Source organism: Sciurus carolinensis, chromosome 2, assembly GCF_902686445.1.
Source record: "Sciurus carolinensis chromosome 2, mSciCar1.2, whole genome shotgun sequence".
NCBI classification, from domain to species: Eukaryota; Metazoa; Chordata; class Mammalia; order Rodentia; family Sciuridae; genus Sciurus; species Sciurus carolinensis.
The window spans coordinates 154,235,194-154,255,676 of NC_062214.1; the positions used below are offsets into that span (position 1 = coordinate 154,235,194).

Here is a 20,483-nt window from a genome sequence, read left to right on the forward strand (position 1 = left end):
TTGCGGCGCTGGGGATTGAACCCAGGGCCTTGTGCTTGCCAGGCAAGCACTCTACCAACTGAGCTATCTCCCCAGTCCCCCCTCCTGTATTTATAAACATTGATGACTTTGACCCCAATCTCTCATGAGTCCATAACCAACACCAAACAGCCACAGAGGAGCTGCAGAACATAATGTGATTTTGTAATGCAAAACAGGATGACTTGCCTAATATGCAGATCTGGAGAGAATTTCTGATACAATCCTTCTTACATCTTCTATGATAATCATTTCCATCTTCAGGACACACACAAACAGTGCTCCTTGGACACCGCTTCGGGAGGCTGGAGTGAAATCCCTTCTGCTGAGTGAGTTGTATGTATTGGGACGCTGCGGCGCGAGCAGGACACCACAGTGCCTGCAAACATAAGGCAAGCAGAGAAAAACCCAGAGGTTGGCTAGGCAGATGGAAAACAGGTAAAGCAGCAACCACTCTCCCCAAAACTGGGTGAAAAACTCCTGTCATCCCTTCTTCATCCATGTACACATTTAGCAAACGTGCATTGAGCGCCTACTATGTACCATGAATGTGGAGTGGAAAAGCACCATTTATAAAGGACTGCAAGCTGAAGGTGATCAGTAGTCTCAACTATTTAGCTGTTATGCAGAATGAACACAGTCTCGCCTATCATTGGAATAGAGTCATCACAGTGGACTGGGAGTGTTCAAAATACAATTGTCATTTTTAAATAGGAAAAACCATAGAACACCGGAGAGGCTAGAAATGGGAGGAGCCTAAACCAACTAAATAAACAAAGGAAAGAGGGTTTCTGATTCCCACCTAGTCAGTACCTTACAGAAATTCATTCTGGAATCAAACCCCAGTTTTATTTGTCAGGACAGCCTACACAGAAGACTAAAGATCCTTGAGTAAAGATCCTTGTTTCTTTTAGTAAAAAATCCTGTCTGCTTCAGTTTGTGACTAAACAAACGGAATGGACACAAGGCCAAGGTGCTGACTTACATTGCGCGTGTTCTGGGTCTGATGAACTTCAAGAACTTCACACTAGTCACTTACACAGTCTTTCAGGATAGCATGAGAAAAGCAAAGGAACCTGGGTGTGATCTGAGGCAAGGACGCATCCTGGGTACATTTTATTTATATAGTTGTCCCTACTTGTACCTCAGGGATGAGAGAATTTCAAATCCCATAGTTCAATTTATAATTGATTATTTATAATCAGTCAAATAAATAATTACTTCTTGAGTTTGTTGCTGAGTTATAATAGCAGAAAATTCAAAATACTAAAGAAAGGGGAAAAATAGCATGATGATAAATGCCTTTAAAACATCCATTATATACAATATTTTTTTACTTTTACCATACAATATCTAATTTTTCCCTTACAGCAGTTTTATGAGCTAGCCATTATTACTTTTTCTAAAAGATAGGATGAAAGACTGTTGGAGATAAAGGCTTGCCTAAGATTCCACAGATCCCTCCTGATTCTAAGACCTGTGTGCCTTTCCTCCTACTACACTACTGAAGCTGTAGTTGGACACCTTGCACAGGAAAATATTGACACTTGTTCAGGGGAATATGTAGGGCAGAATAATATCTACCTATGCATAGCCATAATAATCCCTATCCTCATTTATGCAGGGATTTTTAAATGCACGGAAATTGCCTACGGACATGGTTCAACCTCTGAAAACTAATAATTTGCTACATTATTATGAGATATTTTCTAAAGTAGTGGATCTTAGAAGCATATCTCTGCATAGCCAGCACCAGGTTTCAGAGGAAACTGACTCTCCAGAAGTCCAAGAAACCTAGTCAAACCCTAGATTTAGACTACAGCTCCTCTGCCTAAACTTGTCTTTATCTTTTTTTTCCCCCCTCTCTCTCTGGAAATATTAAATGTGAACCTAGAAATTTCATACACTTCCTTTTTACATGGCAGCTATTCTGTAGCAGACATAAGAAAGAACAAAATCGATGTTGTCTATGCATGGAAAATGCAATCCTAAAACCTTCACAATATGACATTTATCAAATAAGGAATTATCAGTGTTTGCAAATATTTTTTCTAGTTCCTTCACTGGTAATTTATCCAGCCTTCTACTTAAGAAGAAAACAAATGCTCTTAAAGGATAATAATTTAGATGAGAAATTTGTGACTCTTGTAAAGAAAATTTGCAGATAATATTCCATTACCAGCACAGTTTTTGAGAAAACCAGATCTAGATAATATACAATGTGGCTTTTAATATATATCCAGATTATATATAGTTACAAAGAAAGACATGCAATTGAGAGTTACCAAGTAAGTTGACATTTCTGATTTCATCAGAAGACATCCTAAAATTAAATGTGATTATTTTGTGAAAAAGACAGATCTCTTTTCATTAGGTGAATCTGAAATAAGAAAGCTCTTGGGATGAGAAGCATCTTCAAAGGTCTTACAAATAGCATGGTCTATGCCTGCTAAATGAATGATGTAAAATTTATTTCGAGTTAGAATAGTAAGCATGGAACATTATCCAGGAATTGTGCTAAGTGGTAGACAGGATACCAAGGAGTTTAAGAAGCATATACTGCTTTGGAGAAACTTAAAATCTATAAGAGAAGTGCCTTCTTTTTGCAATTCTTCTCTTTTCTAGTAAAGCAGTGTAATAACACAGCATCAGAACAATTTTTACCACCTTGTCTGGCACACAATAGAGATGAAGCAATGGTTTAAGTCTAAGTAGATGGTATACTGAACCAGGAGTCTTAGATTTTTCTGTAGCTTCTAGGTTTTTTTTTTTTTTTTTTTTTTAATCTATTTTTTCCAGAAAACAAACTTAGAGTTAGAATGTTTCCTCCAGGTTTCAACCTCTCCCTGGTCCTGGAGGTATTATTATCCAGAAAAAGGCAAACCTAGTTCCACCTAGTGAAGGACAGGCAAACAGGTATCAACAGCTGGCCCCTGCTACAGGTGTTACCAAATAGTGAGGAGAAAAAGAAAACACGTCCTGGTTCAATCCATACTTTTGATTTTCTTCTGACTACTGAATTCCTGCACTGATGATAAAAATTTACATCAACCAGAACTTCAATTTTATCCCAGAAAATAAATAATAAATAATAAATAATAATAATAAAATAGAGAATCTAGGAAGACTTTATCAATACTCTACTGGGGTAAATTCAAACTTTGTATGGTTTCTTGGCCTAGAATTATTAACCTTAAAACAATAATAATAATATAAAATAAGATGTTGTAAAATGCTAAAAATTTATAAATAATTAACTACAAATAAATCAAGTCAATTTTAAGTAGAATTTACTTAATATTCTCAAGGCAATTCAGGAATACATAATATCAGTGAAACAATATGATGAAAAGACAACCAGAATGAAAGATGAAGGGGGTTAGGAGGCATAGAAAAGTACTTCCAGAGCTACAAGAGAAATAGCAGCTGTTATGGATATGGAGCATCTCCCAAAGACTCGTGTATTGAAGCCTCAGTTCCAGTGCAGCAATGTCAGAGGCAGGGATTATGGGAAGTGACTGATTAATGAAGGCTCTGATCTCATCAATAGAGTAATCCATTGAGGAACTCATAATTTTAATGGACTACTGAGAGGTGTTGGAATCCGTAGAAGATGATGCCTGGTTGTAGGAATACCCTAAAGGATATATCTTGTGCCCAGACCCTTACACGTGCGCTCTCTCTCTCTCTCTTTCTCTCTCTCCTTTCTGGTATCCCTAAAAAGAATATTTTTGCTCTGTCATCTCTTGCTGTCGTATTCTGCCTCATCTTAAACCCAAAGCATGAAGTCAGCCAATCATGATGGAAACCTCCGAACCTCTGAAATAATAAGCCAAAATAAATCTTTCCCTCTTTAAGTTGTATACATAAGGTCAGAGTGACAAAAAGCTTATGAACACACAAGACTTTAAATAAACATCAATAAATTTAATATTAACTTTTAAAAAAATTAACACAGAAACAGTAAAAATCAAAATTAATGCAGTAGCAATGAAATCAATGATAAAGAAGGAAAAATTAAGAAGCTCTATGATTGAAGATCAAATCAATTAGGGTGAAGATGAAGGGTAGAAAAATTGACAAAGGAGACCTAAGCAGTGTATAAGAAAATAAAGTGAACAAAAGAAGAAAATGTTTTTTCTGAAATGAGGAAGGTCTAATCATGCAGATTAAAATATCATGCCATGAATCAGATAAGTGTAATGAAAAGAAAGCAAACCTGGACTTTGGTGAAAATGTTAAGTTTTGAGAAAAATAATAAATTCCAAAATTACTGACAGAAAAATAATTATCTACAAAACATACTTTTACCTTGACATTAAATACTAACAGATCATGGAGTGGCAATATTTGGGGAAAAATAAAGAGTTATGACCTAAGATTTCATATTTAGAAACACACAGATAGTCTCATAAACTTATAATTATAACATATTTTTCTTTAAATTCATACCAAAAAAAATTAATCAAAAGTGAAGATCAGAAAATAGAGAAATAGTAATAGTAAACCCTTTTGGTAATATGGAAGGCATTTATAGCAAAAAAAACCCCCTAATTTTAATAATACATATCATACTTAAGACAGTTTATAAATAACTAACATGATCAAATGTTTGTAATTATAAATTTAACAAAAATTAGGAGATGGGATGGGGAGGTTTAAAAATAAAAGTAGATATTTTCCTTATCACAAATACTAGACTCGTGTGATGTTTGATTCTTGGTTGTTAAATTTAAGATAAGTTAAAGGACATAAAACTTTAATTTATTAAAAATAAAAGAAGTTGGTATCAAGATACTGATAACAGGAACAATCAAGGGGACAAATAAGTATAAACTAAGGTAAAAGAAGTAAGAATACATATCATCATGACAATGAATGACAATGATGGTTAAACTACCATTAAAAAAAAAATCTTAGCATGGGCTAAAGACAATTATAGCAGTGTGAGAAATGTTGGATGAGCAAAGGTCTAAACAGCCACTGCAAACTTAAAAATAACACCTCAATGTATTTATATAAGATGAAATAGGATTCAAGTCAAAACATTTTTAACATGTTTTTAAGATATAATTTAAATTAGGTCATTCTGTTCTAATAGAAGGTATATTTCTCAGTAAGAAGATGCCGTTAATAGTAATGTGCTAAATAATTCATATGAAAAAGAATGTCAAGACCAATTAACAGAGTTGCTGGCAACTACTTCTTGATGGACCAAGTAGGCAAAAAAAAAAAAAAGAATGTCAGCCATCTGAACAATATAATTTAAAGCATTTCTATATTAAATATTTATATTTTTTTAAAAAACCTGACTTTACAGTGTGTAGAGAAAAACTTCATTCTTAAAAGAAGAAATTATATATTATCTAATTGCAGTGAAATAAAATCATTAGCAATGCTAGACATATAAAAGCCCCTTTTTTAACAAAAAGTGCCACACCTAGTCAAACTATAAATCAAAAATGAAGCAAAAATAGAAATATTTTAAGATACACAGGAACACAAGGAAGATCTGATGGAGCAACAACAGACTTACTCCAGTAGACTGAGAGTTAACAATAAGAAAGAAGACAGCTTGAAATCCAAGCCCAACAGGAATCCATAATGGCTGTTGGACAGCAGACCTTGAGAGCAAGCATTCTAAATTAGAACAGTTGGCTCCAGATAAACAGGAAATTATAAGCTCCAAATATTTTGATTCAGCCTTGTTTAAAATTCCCGGTAAAACTCTATGTCATGAGGCAAAATGGTATTTAAACCAGAACCATGAGGGCAAAAAAAGATTGTTGACACAACCCTTTATTTTAGAAATGAAAGAGAGGTTAAAATTTTTACTTCGAGAAAGAAAAAGTCTTAATCGAGAAGGCAACATTTCTGTAGAATTTAACTTATACTTACGTTGTATCTTGTCAAGGAATTTAGTTTTTATCTAGTTTGTTTACCAAGAGGGAAAAATGTTTTTTCAAAGATTTTCAAATAATCATCTCCCATTGACTGTGACCTCTGACCTTAGGACTGTGTATGTTTGTTATTGGAAACTGCACTTTTTGGAATGTTTTGTCCTTAAACACCGAATTTACCCACCAATCTTGTGATAACTAATCTACCAGTTATGTCCACATGAATCTTGTTGCAAGTTATCTAACCAACACAGAACCAGTGTACAAATGGACAAATTAGAAAACATGTTTTTAAATTTTCCTTCAAAGACATTTTACAAATGAAATAGATTTTTATAGCAAAGTCGATTCTAAACTACAAAACAAAATACTTCACAGCTCCAAAATGAGTTTACTGTCAAGAAGAAAGGAGTGATCCCAGGCATCACACGGAATAACTAAGGACCTGAGCATCAGTGCATAGTGAAAATAAAGTGTTTCTTCTCCTAAAAGAAATGAGAATGGCAAGTAGAAGTTAGAGAAAAACAACAACTGTGTAAGAAAGTCAGGGTCCAATTATGAATCAGACTAAAATGTGGGCTGATGAGTGAATATTCAGTAGACTATAAGAAAAGCTTAAGCTTCAGACCTGAGTATTTGCTATTTAGTGAGATATGGATGTGACTTTGTACCCAGAGAGATGGAAGTAAAATTCTAGCACATTCCTTGGCTCCAGAAGGCTCCACAATATTTACATGGTTATCATATAAATAAACACCACGAATCTTAGGCTCAAATTATAGAATAAACTTATGCTGAAATCACTCAAAAGTTAAATGGAGTCACAGATCAAATTCTGATCATGTAAACTTAAAGATATAACTGATAGGATATGGAAAATGAAACGAAAATTAGGGACTATTACTTTTCCCCAATAAGTGTAGTGTTTAAGGTATAATGGAAAAAAAATAGCACTGATGAAATCAAGTCTTCCTTCCCATGTTCAGGTTCTCTGGCAAAACCACCAGCTACCCTCAGTCACACTGAGCTGGGTGATGAGTCCAATCATAACCTCAGCACTTTAGGTCTTCTTTTCAAACTTCATCACAGGTACCAATGAACTGCGAGGATCGCCAGAAATTTGAGGAAAATCTGAAACATCAAAGATCAATTCCCAGAAGAAAAAATGGAGAAATCTGGGTAAATTAGGGAAATACAACATTCATATCCTGAGAGTCAAGGAAACATTTTATCCAATTTTTAAATTAAAAACAAAATATTTTAAAACTAAGAGAGAAAAAACACAGCTTTTTTCAAATATATCAAGGTGAATGCTGAAATAAAGTAATTGAATCTAAAAGATAAAAGACAAATCTGAAAGTGAAACTTAATGATGAAAATGCTTGTATAATTATATCAAAATGCACTCTACTGTCATGTGTAACTACAAAGAACCAATGAAAAAAAGAAAATGCAGAAAATGGGGAGGGAGGGATAAGATACAGAGAAGTTCAATCCACATACACAGAAAATCAGTCTAGAAAGGAGAATGGGAAATTTAGAGAGGAGGAATTATGAAAGAAATACTATAAATAAATGTTGCAGAGTTGACAGGCATATATCATCAAGGTAAGATGATTTACCAAGTGCTGAGTAAGATGAAACAAAAAAGGTCTTCACTTAGGGATGTCACTGTTCAATTTCAGGGTTAAAGACAAAATCCAGAAGACTTCCAGAGAGAATAAAGAAAGATGCCTACAATAGAAAGCAGACATTTGATTCTAGAAATATTCTCTTTTGGCCTGAGGTCAGACACTGGAAAACCACCAAGAAAGAAATACATAGCATTCTATAATACTGGCTCCACAGTAAGCAAAACTTAACATTAGAAATAACTCATCTGAAGCTTGGGGTCTTCAGAAAATCACAGAAGACAATTATGCTTATAGAGCAGAGTGTAATTCCTAGCCCCAGCAAGGTCAAATACAGTGGAGAGAGGTTATGAGGTGGAATCTGGGAAAGGTCAGGGTAAGGACATCCTCATTTTAAAAGGTTATATCAAGAGATACTGTCAATAATGGAACAAGAAACACAGGGTGAAATAAAATAAAGGATTTAAAAATTGAGATATAAATCAATCTGTTGTCAGGAGAGGGAAAAGTGAGATCAGGTCAGCTCTATGCTAAAGGTGTCTCTGAACTCAACCTAATAAAAGCTCATAACAATCAAATAATTCCATTGAACTATGTACACAAAATCAAGTGCAATTTAAAGAAATACCAAAAAATTCTGCAACCAAGTAATGAAAAATCCATTAATCCATTGAATTAAAAATTACCATGGGGGCATAGAATAAGTAAAATTGATTCATAAACAAGAGAAAAGTCAACCAATGGAAAAAGATACAGAGATGACAGAATTTATATAAATTAAGCAGAGGGACTTCAAGAGCTATGATACATATATTCTGTATGTTCAAGAAAGGAGAGGAAAGAAAATCATAACCATGAAGTGAAGAAAAACAAGAAGTATAGAAAGGACTTAAATATAACTTTCAGAAATAAAAGCTACAGTAGTGAAGACATTGTAGTACTGGCATAAAGACAAACATACATTAAAATGAAACAGAAAAGATTCTAGGTACATAGACATTCATGTATAAAGTCTATGGATTTTTAACAAAGATTCTAGGACATTCAGTGAGCAAAGAAGTCTTTTCATAAGTAATGCTAATATAATTAGAGCACTATATGTGAAAATAACTGTAAACCTTAACATCATACACAAAAATGAACTTTCAATGGATCAAGGTAAAAACTTAAAACTTAAAAACTCCTAGAAGAAATCAGGAGAAAACCTTTGTGATCCTAGGTCAGGGAAAGATTTCTATGATTCAACACACACACAAAAAGCACAATCCACAAAAGAAAAAAATGATAAATAATCTTCATCAAAATTAAACACTTCTTTGAAACACCATGTTAAGAACATGAAAAATATAGCTGGGCATGGTGACACACACCTGTAATCCAGCAGCTCAGGAGGCCAAGCCAGGAGGATGGCAAGTTCAAAGCCCCCCTCAGCAAAAAGTGAGGCACCAGGCAACTCAGTGAGACACCATCTGCAAATAAAATACAAAATAGGGTTGGGGATGTGGCTCAGTGGTTGAGTTCAATCCCTGGTACCCCCCAAAAAATATGAAAAATCAAACCTATACTAAGAAGACATATTCATAAAATATATGTCTGGTAGCAAACTTGTATCCAGAATAAGCAAATACCTTCTATTCCAAAAAGAAGACAAATTAATAAAAATGTTGATAATTTGAATAGATTCAAAAAAGACATATGAATGCCAAATAGGCCTAAGAAAAGATATTTAGCAGTCTTTGTCATTAGGGAAATATAAATTAAGACCATAATATACTAGTACACACCCTAGAATGTATAAAATTTAAAAGTGTACCAAGTGTCAGCAAAAAAACCCTCTCACATATTTATGATGGATTATCTTGAGTGAATAAAATGAAAAATTTTTGGCGACTTCTTTTAAACTTTCCCTTATCATATGTCCAGAAGTTACAACATAGTTCAACAAAAAAGATTTGTTCAAGAATGTTCATAATGGATTTATTCACAATAGTCCAAAACTGGAAATAATGTAGATGTCCATCACCTGTTGAATGGGTACAAAAATTGTGGTATATCCATTCAATGAAATACTATTCAGCAATAAAAATAAGTAAATCACTAATATACACATAATATAGATGATTCTTATCTATATTGAGAATCATGTATAGGAAAAGAAGTCAGAGGAAAAAGACTACAACTGTGTAATTCCTTATATATGAGATATTAGAAAAAATAACAAAAGCATAGAGGTCATTGCCAGGAATGGAGGTAGAGGAGGGGATGGATTGCAAAGGGCACAAGGGAACATTTGGGGATTATGGAAATGTTCTGTATCCTGATGGCACCCGCAGTTGTATGATGGTAGACATTCATTGAAACTGACCAAATTGTCCCGCTAAAATGAGTGAATTTTACTAAATGTAAATTAATTCTCAACAGATCTGATTCTGAAAAAAGAGAAGCAAATGTGTTATAGAGGCAGTTCTGAGGATAATAAAATATTGCTTCTTATCATTTGAATTTTTATACATTTAATTCCATGGGCATGGATGACAATGGTTTAAAAAAAAATTTAAGGGGGAAGAAAATTGAACTTTTACCAGATTATCTTGAATCACACCTTGTCATTCAACACACTTTGTGTTTTATTTCAGGGACAAAATAAAATGTCATACACACACACACACACACACACACACACACACACCATAATGTAACCATCTCATGCATAAGAACAAAAGCACTACATATGAAAACTCTTCCTGAGCTCCCTGAGGGAAGACCAGACTAAAGTGGAGCTAGTCACTTATAATCAAATCACAAGTTATCATTATTCAATTTACATTGTAATCCTAAAGTTCTTCTGGAAAATGCAAAAATAATCAAGAAATGCTTGGTAATGATTTCTGCCTCACAGAGCAAGGATGCTGTGTATTTTGAAAATTATTTTACTCTCTGCGATTTTATATCATGCCCCTCTTTGGTGGATTTGTATCTGTTTATAGCAATCCTGAACTAAGTGAGTTTGGTTTACAGTAGATTCTTAGGAAGGGATACTGACTTTATCCTGAGCAGGATTCTTCCAGCTTCATTCCCATTACAACATGAGATGTAGATAAACTGCACTTTGTTAATGGACTTAAGTTTTAAATATTTAGTTTATGAACTAGATGCCTGCAGAAGTCAACTTATATATTCTGGGGGATAGAGAAAGCCTTGTTTGAACAAACCTAGAATGTGCAAATTTGTTTGTCAATATACCTCAAATCTCCTCCAACTAATGGGAGTTTGGAAGCTTATGAATCAACCTGAACAGCTTGCTGATGATCATTTAACAGACTGTGTGGGAAATTGAGTTTACTTCAAATTTATGAACTGATGGAGCTATTCCTTATAATGATTAACAATGAGTCATAGAAGAAATCAAGGGTCATTCTCAGGCACATGCGCCTAATGTCAGGTGTGGAGAGAGTGAGAACAGTTGTAGAAGAGGGAAAGGTCTCATGACATCTGTTAGCTAATTTTCATTTTAAAGTGAAGACACAGACTGGAAAAAATTTTAAGGTGAACTTAGTCCCTAAAACATCTCCAAAATGGGTGCTTTGTGAAAAACTTGGGTCACAATCTCCAAAGATTATTATTAATATAAGAAAGCAATAACTTAGAAAAAGCTGTAATAATATCACAATATGCTTACTTAATTTGGAGACTCAGACTAGAATATAATGCAGGGATTCTAGGGTGGTTGCACACATTTCTCTGATAATTGATGTTTTTACCTGTAAAACACATCATACACACATTCCAAGGCCCAGATGTGAAATACTTAGAAAAGTATGTAAAAAGTAACTGATGCAATTTAAAAGCAGATGGTTAAATAGAAAGAAGACACAGAACTAATGTCCTAAAAGTGATTTTTGCAATACTGATTTTTTTTAAATAATAAAGCAGACAATGTTTACTTAGAGTTTGTCTAGCAAATTTGGTTGAGAATCTGTGATGTGCAACTGTGTTAAGCACCTTCAAACTATCTCATTCCAACATCATAAGAATGTGATGAAAGACATATTGTTATTTTCCATATTTTAAATCAAAGGAAACCAAAGATAAAGAGTGCAAGTTCACATAGTCAATGGAATTGGAACTCAAAACAGATATTCTGGTACTAAGAATATAAGTATTGACTTCTAAGTCAACAAAATATTATCAGATGAAACCCACTTGGTTGATGAGTAAATGTTTTAAAAGTCTGTATATATACTACAAAAAATTTTGAATTTTGTTTTTTAAAAAGAAAATCAATTTGGTTTTAAATGTTTCTATTAATAAACATCCAGGGTTAATTCTACCTAAAGTAAATCAGAAAATGATCCAATGCTTTTTCTCATCCTTTGTATAAAGAAATAGTACTTAAGAAATGTCAATCAGCCTGTGACTATTAACTCACTATTTCTGCATTTCTGTACCTATCAACCACATAGGTTAGTCCCAAATCAGACCCTCTGGAGAACATATATACACAAAGGAATTTATAATCCAGAACAAAAGAAGACTAATATATGCAGAATTAGAAATTCTAATTGGGAATAATTGTCTAAATGATTCTTTGTCAACAATTAACAAATACAACTAGATACAAAGAGTCATTAGTATAGGGTGATGATTCTCAAAGTGTGGACCAAGGAAACCTGAAGATCCCAAATACCCTCTCAGGAGGGTTTCAAGACCATAGTCATTTCATAATCATGTTTTACTCTCAGGCTGTCATGAGTTTGCAAAAGTATTTTCCACTGTTTATGCACTTGTAATCTAAACTCTTAACTTTTCCAATCCTGGTCAGTGATAAATCTAAAGGTAAAACCACAGCTAGGTCATCTGGAACCAGGGGTCTGGCTCTCAAAGTTCATGAAAATGATCTCTGCACAGTTTTACACACAGGAACTTCAAAATCTGCAATAGCAAATATTCCTGTCCCCAATGGTGGTTCTCCAAGGTGAACTTCCAGAAAGAACTTTAATGCCAAATGTTTCGAAAGCTTTCCAGCAAGTACACCTCTGAGAGCAGTCCTGCCCAGGAGGAGAGATTCTGAATGTGCTGGAGAGCCGGTTCAAACAGGTCTCTAGGCCCCACCCCTAGATATTCCAATTCAGTAGACCCAGAGTGAGTGCTGAGAATCACTCTTCTCATCTGTAGACTAGCCAAACTCTCACTCTGTCCAAATGACTGGGCTTGAATTGGTAAACCTAGGTGTGTCACCTCCTCTAACCTTTCCAGCTTCCTGTGACTTGTCCTCATAAAGTGTTCTTCAAAAGCTCTCCACCTGGGCATGACTGCTCTCAGATGCATACCTGCAGAAAGGTTTTTGAAATATTTGGCATTAATGTTCTTTCTAGAAGTTCACATACTGGAAATGTTAGTTGGACAATTTAGTCTTGAGATGATTCATTGGAACTGCACAGTTATGCAGGTGAAGCTGTTGGAGCACAGGGAAATCTCTGGAAGCCATCTTCAGGCCTGCTGCATGAAGCCAGTAAAAGAGGTAAGTGTTTTGAACAAAAATATTCTCTCTAATGGATGGAAAATATGCCTATTGTAATACTCCAAAGCAAACCCTACACCCACTGGAGATCTTCGAGGGAGGTAAGCAGTCTTCGAGGGTCTGTTGTCCCAACAGAAAGCTTGCCAGTATCCTGACAGAATTAGGAAGTCCCCTTGGAGCTGCCCGCCAGACAAGAGCACACACAAAGGAAGGCTTCATTTGAAATCCTAAGCAAAGAAAAGTCAAGAGAGGAAAGTGGAACGTGAAATTTTAGAATTGGCAAGTAGCAACATTTTGAAACCTTGAGGATATCTAAGAGTAGATATTCTACCACAGAACTGCAATTTTGACAACTAAATGTCCCCCCAAAGATGAAGACTTTACCTGGAATAAGGTTTAAATGAAGTTTACTTAACCCAGGGTAACAGGCACAAAAATCATATGTGCCAAAATTCTGTGGGGGAACAGTCTGCTGAAAAGAGGGAAGGAAAAGAATTGGGTTCAGTAGGGGGATGCTTTAACACTCCTAGAAACAGACTGTGGTTGGTGGCCATTTTTCTTGTCTCTCACCTTAGATATTTAGCATCTCCACTGAAGGGTCTCCTAGCCTAAACTCTGTGAAGCAGTTAGCATTGATGTGGTGACATTTTACTTATTCTCTTTACATTTGTCTTTTCTTAGAATTCTCAATTATCTCTAAACCAAGAACTTAACAGTTAAGATTCCAAAGCCACTCAAGTCTTATCCATTAAATTCACCCAGGTTTGTTCATAGGAGACTGGAGGGTGACTTTCATGTAGAACATGCCAGCTTAGATGACCTGGGAATGAAGAAAGATGTGTCTGACATAGATTCTGCCCCACAAGTGTTTTTGTAAAAGGTCTAGTTGAAAAAATAAGGTGGTTACGTTTATTTTATAATGAAATAGAGGTGATACTTGCCGCAAAAGAGAAAAACAGAAACCATGAGAGCTGAAGCAGGAGTAGAGCTCATTGAAACTTTGAGGAAAAGGAAGCATCTAAACTGAGTTTTGAGAAATAGGCAGAATTCTAATGTTGATGATGGATGGGAGAATGATAGGCGCCCCAAGTCTAAAATTCTAGTTTTACCAAATTTGTCTCTGTGACAGTATGTATGTGTGAAACAAACACAGTGAATCCCCCAGAATTCAGACATCTTATTCATACAACTATCCCCCAAAATAAATGTTCAGAGGGGTTTTGTGTTTTTTGTTTGTTGGAATTCTGGTAACATCTTAGGGAATGGTTTTGAAGCATTTTGTTTCCTTCCCTCCATATTTAACTTCCAAGTGTAGCTACTTCAGAGGACACTTTCAAGTTTGTGCCTTGTTGAGTAAATTCTTTAAGAGTCATGCTGAGATCATGTTATTTATATACAAATAATGCATTTGAGATAGGAAAAACCTCTACAAATCTGGTTCCATTTGTATTTATGTATTTATTTAGGAGCATAATGGAGAAATCACCCAAATACACATTTTATAACTTCAGGTCTGTCCCAGCTGTACATATATAATTCAATAGTTTGAACTTCTCCATTATAGAGGTAAATCACTGGAATTAAAAAGAAGAGAGGAACAGATTTTTTTAAGTGGGTGGGGTACAACAAAATGAAGGAGAAAGTTATTTGGAAATGAGGCAAGCATAAAGGAGACAGGAGGAGAGACAGGGAAGGGGAAATAGGGCTGGATGACAAGAAAACTTTTTTAAACAATACAAAACCTGCTGCCTGTCTCTGCTGTGGAAAGTGTATGGAGTCTTCTAGGGAAGTTTCTCCCCATGGACACACCCATCACTAGGACTCCAAACCATCTGTCTGGGCCAGCCTTTGGCATTCCTGTCCTTGTGGGATAGAGGAAAGACAGACAGAATGCATGGGCTGGAGGAGGCGATGCATGCCAGAGGCGCCTGTAAGGGCTGGAGGAAACAGACCAGGCTGGCCCGAAGAGCCAGACACCTGTGTAAACTGCAGGAAGCTGAGAGGAGCCCAGCTGAGCTGATGGAGACACCACATGCATGCGGCTGTTGGAGGCAAAGGCACACAGAGACAAAGGCACACGTTCAAGCATGCATGCACGTGCATGCACTCGCACACACACATGCACAGTCAATCAGGGAAATGAATAGAGACAGACTGACTAAGAAAGGGGCAGAGAAACATTAAGAGAGGAAAAGAAATATTAAGACATGGAAAATTATCTCCCAAAAAAGTGTCTAAACACATATGACTATTTCTAATATTTGCATTTTCCTGGAAATGCGCTATGTCAAAAAAAGGTAAATGACACCTTCCACTGGTTGTGTCCAATTAAATTTAATAATTTGCCAAGTATTTAGACAGATGGGATTTCACATAGATGACTCCTGTGGATGTTTTATACAAGAATTAAGCCCAGCCCCCACCCCAGATTTACTGAATCAGAACTTGAGGGCTAAATCCTGGGCCATACCCATGTTCACTGCTGTTTAAGGGCTGCCAAGAGGGTAGCAGTGGCTTATGGTTCATCTGGAGAAACAGAGCCTGATTTTGAGAAGTGAAACTGTTTGTCAGGTCTATATTTTAACAGGGACATTCCCAACACACACAAACATAGAAAGGGAAAAGCGCTGATTAAAAAAGTCTTGAAATATGAATCTTAGCAAAAAAAAAAAAAAAAAAAAGACAACACAAAAAGGTTAACTCCAAATACTTTCCTGAATACTCATTTAATTTAATACTATAAGGTGCAGTTATTCTCACTTAGGAATATTTATTCTCATGTCTTTGGTTCCCATGAGCATATTGCAAGATAATATTTCCCTAAGTACGCTCCAATGCATATTAATTCCCTAGAAGCCTCTTTAGGGAAAAATGTTAAAGGAGATCGAGGACTGTTGAGTATTTTTCCCAGCACCCGCCTCATATACCAACTATCAGAGTCCAAGGACTATTAGATTTTAAGGCATCTTTTTAAAAAGTCTGTTTAATTTTATTTGAAAAAGTGTTCTCCAAACCAATGTGACAATAGAACCAATTTTCAACCTAATGCCTATGGGTATCATGAGGAATTATAAGGTATTCACTTTCAAAAGCATTAGATTTTTGTGTAAAGAAGAGAGATAACAAGTTACCAACCACAGCCTCCTTCTCTATTTTTTTTAAAGAAACAAAACCAGTGATTCGTACAATTATAATTATAAAACACAGTATCATAGGCCTATGTGAAAAGGATTTGTATTGGCATTCAGAATTTTCCACACACTTTAAGTTCCTGGCCTACTTAAGATGAAGTAAAACCAAATTAATAATTAAAATTAGACAATTATTTCAATTTACTAAATAATCAAATAATTTTCTAACACATTTTTTAAAAGGGGGGCTTTGGGAATTTGAACTAAGCACAACCCCAGGCAACCAGACAGGAAAACACCTCTGACTGATATACAGAAGTCACTTTTAAACTAAGGACACTCTGAAAAGAAAGACACTAGCACTAAAGAGTTAACTTGGTCTCAGATGGTCAAGAGAGCCCAGTTGCCCACTGTCTTGCCGGAGGAGGTGGGATCTGGTCCCTGTCCTTCCACTGCACAGATTCCTGATCACTTACACAGAGCCGGCACCAAGGAGGATGCTGGGAAGTAGATCAAATTAACCATTGGTGAAAACACTAGGTTGATTCATAACTGCATAATTCACCAACCCATGCACATCTGTCCCATAAGCAATGTTAGCTTGATAGAAAGGCCTTCAGAGAGCCCCCAAAGGCAGGGGAAATCTGGTTTTAGCAAGGAACACAGGATGTGAGACAGAAGTCTCATGAGGGGAATTGGGAAGATGGAAAGTAACAAGAAAGGTAAGAATATACAAACTTTTATTTGTAGACCTAATGAGCCTAGGAAAAGAAAACTCCCCAAGTCATTCCTGAGGGGCATACATAATTGGGCCTGTAAAATGAGCAAATAAAATATTTTTTTTAAGTTGAGCTTTTTATCATGGAGGGTGGCTTTTACACATGGTTTTGGAGCAAATGGTTGCTAGGAAATATGACAGAATGAGGAAACAGACTGTAAGTGATATTTGGGGTGTGTGCAAGATAGGGTGGGGTGGGCAAGATGATCTAATGTAACTAAATGTAACTGAATACATTTCTTGTCCCTGGTTGATTTGGCATCAATTTTAGTCTTTATTTTGAGATTTCCAAAGCACACCTCTCTGACTTGGTTTTAGAACATGAAACCCGATATGCATTCTTTGAAACCCAGTGTCCACACAGGGGATGGTGGTGATGAGGGAGAGCAGCTCGGCAAGAGAATAATAAAAATTTCCACTGGGCATTTTATCAGGTCAAGATTTTGTTCATTAAGTCTCAGTTTTCTTAATAGAAACAGGTGTGGTTTCATTCTGAAGAAAAAACATCAAATAATCTTTGAACAGTGACAAAGCTATGTACCGTTGCTTGTTGTTCCCATTGCCCTCTTTCTTTCCCAAAACCTCTCCCTGGTCCCACCCCTGAATATTTCAGCAGAGTACTAAGCCTTCAGCTGGGGAATCAGTGCATAGCAGCTGGCTCCTCTGGGTGCTAAGAAAAATAAGAATCCCAGCCACCACCACCTTGGGAATGGAAATGTAGTGCTATTTTCTGAGGTGTCCTCTGTGTGAAATGTGCCACAGTCACCAGTTACCATCCCACACAGAGCTCTCCTGTATGGCTCCATGATGGTGGGGAAGAGTGCTAGCGAAGGAGGAAAGAAACATTTTTATTCCTTTGAACTGACTGGGTTATCTGAACTGATGTTTCACAAGAGTGGAGAGTGAAGTGTAAAGAGTTCTTTTATTCATTCATGCCACACAATGACTGTTCAGTCCAGGATGAACCCCATTTTGCAATGGTGGCCCTGTAAGGTCATAGTGCCTGATGACATCCTAACCATCTTAGTTTGTTCAAGTGCACCCAATGAGGTTTGTCCAATAACAAAATCACCTAATGACTCATTTTTCAGAATGTATCCTAAGTACTGATATATTTGTTCGGAAACTTGTTAACTATAAAAAGTAAATCACAAAGAAGAATGTATTGGTCAATCTGATTTTGTAAAATAAGCATCATTTTCTCCATGGAAAGTTTGTTGTAGGTAAGAGGCTGCTGAAATAATGGTCTCCATGCATCAGTTTTGATTGTGGCATCAGTAGGATAAGAATCTGAGCCGAGTGTGAGACAGACTTCCATAGTTTACGTCTTTAGAAATGAAACGATCAAATATTAGTTGCACAATTCTAGGTCGCTTGACAAGGGACGTTGGACGCTTACTGAGAATACAAAGGGGTCCCAATAGTATAGGGGGTCTTCAAGAAGACATTTCTTTAGAGAGCTGTTGTGCTTCAAGTGTTCCTTCTGCACTGGGGCAGAGGCTGGGAGAGCTGCTCCTGCACAACCAGCCTGGTGAGAATGGATTTCCGTGAGTCTGCTCAGAGTTAGATATGTTCCTCACTTTGGGGGAACACAGAGAACTAGTAACTAACACACTGAGAGTGCTAAAACATCCTGTACTTGTGGCACTGAAGTAGATGCCTTGGAGTTAGTTTGGAGTTCTAAGGTTTTGATGGGGAAAAGGTGTTTCTCAAGGATCAGAGATGGAGCACATGTGAGAGTAAGTTAGGAAAGGATTGTCCTAGGTACTATAAAATAAAACCATCCAGAGGTACAGAGGGACTGAGTACCAAGGAATCAAAAGTCAAGGGACTCTAGAAACTATAGAAGTAATTGCAAATAACCATCAAAAACAGTTTTGCATATGGTCCCCAATAATGGAACTCTTCAAGAACTAGCAACATTGGTAAAAAATAATAACAAACAAACAAACAAACTGGGAATCAGCTTTAACTAGAGTGACCAAACTAGGACATTTTGAGAGTGAAAATGAGTGCTATTAATAATTATTCAGGGACAATAAGTATAAACCAGCACTATCTCAGGCAAACTGGAAAGAATTCTCATCCTAATTTTAACTATCTGCCACTCAGACAGCCTCATGCCAAATGACAACATCACTTGCTATTTAAGATTGTGCCCTTTCCCTTGTGCTAGACCATGTAGGGATGAGAAATCTTCCTACATGGCGTCAAGAAACTATTAGCAAGAAAAGAGAAGGGAACCACATTCCCCATTTGCAAGACTTATTTCACTTTGAATCTTATGAGGGTTCTAAGCTAGTCTTTTGTTGCTAGTTTCTGATTTTATTGCAGTGTTTTTAAAGAATATGACCTGTATGATACTGATTTATTGAGGCTTTTCATTGGTTTTATACAAAATATATTTATTTAATGCTGCATATATGCTTTAAAAAAGGGGGGTATTCTCTTTTTGCTGGGTTAGAATTTCACATACAATTAGTAGCTCAAACTATTTTTTGTATCTTAAAAACATCTGCTTTTAAAAATCTGCTTTGAACTGTTATTTCTTAAGTAGTATATATTAAAACCTCCAGCTAAAACTGCTGATAGATTTTCACTCTGCAGGTCAGTTAATTGGTGCTTTCTATTTTTTGAGACTATATTGTTAAAGGCATATACATTTATGATAGATACATCATAAAGAACATCTTAAAAGCAGCGAGAGAAAAAGACAAAGTTCCTTTAAAGGAATAATACGTAGGATAAGAGCTGACTTCTTAACAATAATGAAAATCAAATGATGGATATATTCAAAGTACAGAAAAAATAACTGCTAGTTTAAAATTATATTTCTGGTGAAATTATATTTCAAAATAAGAATAACATAAGGATATGTTCATGAAATAAAACTGAGTTTGCTACCAACTTGCCTTAATGAGAGGAAATTTTAAAAGTGTATTCCCTGCAAAGTAAGCCCACTCCTAGATAGAAAGTTTTAAAACAAAAGGATAAAGTATGTAATAAATATGAATTCAAATGAAAATAAAAAAAGTGGTATCATTGCTAAAAAAAAGCACTAAAATATACAGTTACAATAGCATTTATGGTGAAAGAATTATCATCAGAGATAAAGTATTGCAAGGTTCTTAGATTACTTAGAAAAATAATGAAGATATTTTCCAAATTAAATTTTTTTAGTCAAAAAGTAGGGTTAAGGACTGGAGATATATCTCAATTGGTAGAGTGCTTGCCTTGCATGCAAAAGGCTCAATCCCCAGGACCACAAAAAAAAAAAAAAAAAAAAAAAGAAAGAAAGAAAGAAAGAAAGAAAGAAAAAAGAAAAAAAAATAGGGTTAAGTATTTCTAAGTTAATTGAAAGAATTGGAATGCATCATCTACAAATTACTGAAGGAAAATGTATATTGAGAAAAATATTCAATCATCCATAAGAAAGCAAACACTTAAGAAAAAATAGAAGAGAGGGTGAAAATAGAAAGCAAACAATAAGATGACAAATGTCAG

At 35.6% G+C, this 20,483-nt stretch overlaps 1 non-coding gene across 1 annotated transcript; it reads right to left on the reverse strand.

Moving 5' to 3' along the window:
* On the reverse strand, positions 1-74 carry Trnaa-ggc (transfer RNA alanine (anticodon GGC)). The gene has a single exon. It is a non-coding gene; the product is annotated as a tRNA-Ala (tRNA).
* Positions 75-20,483: the final 20,409 nt, after the last annotated feature.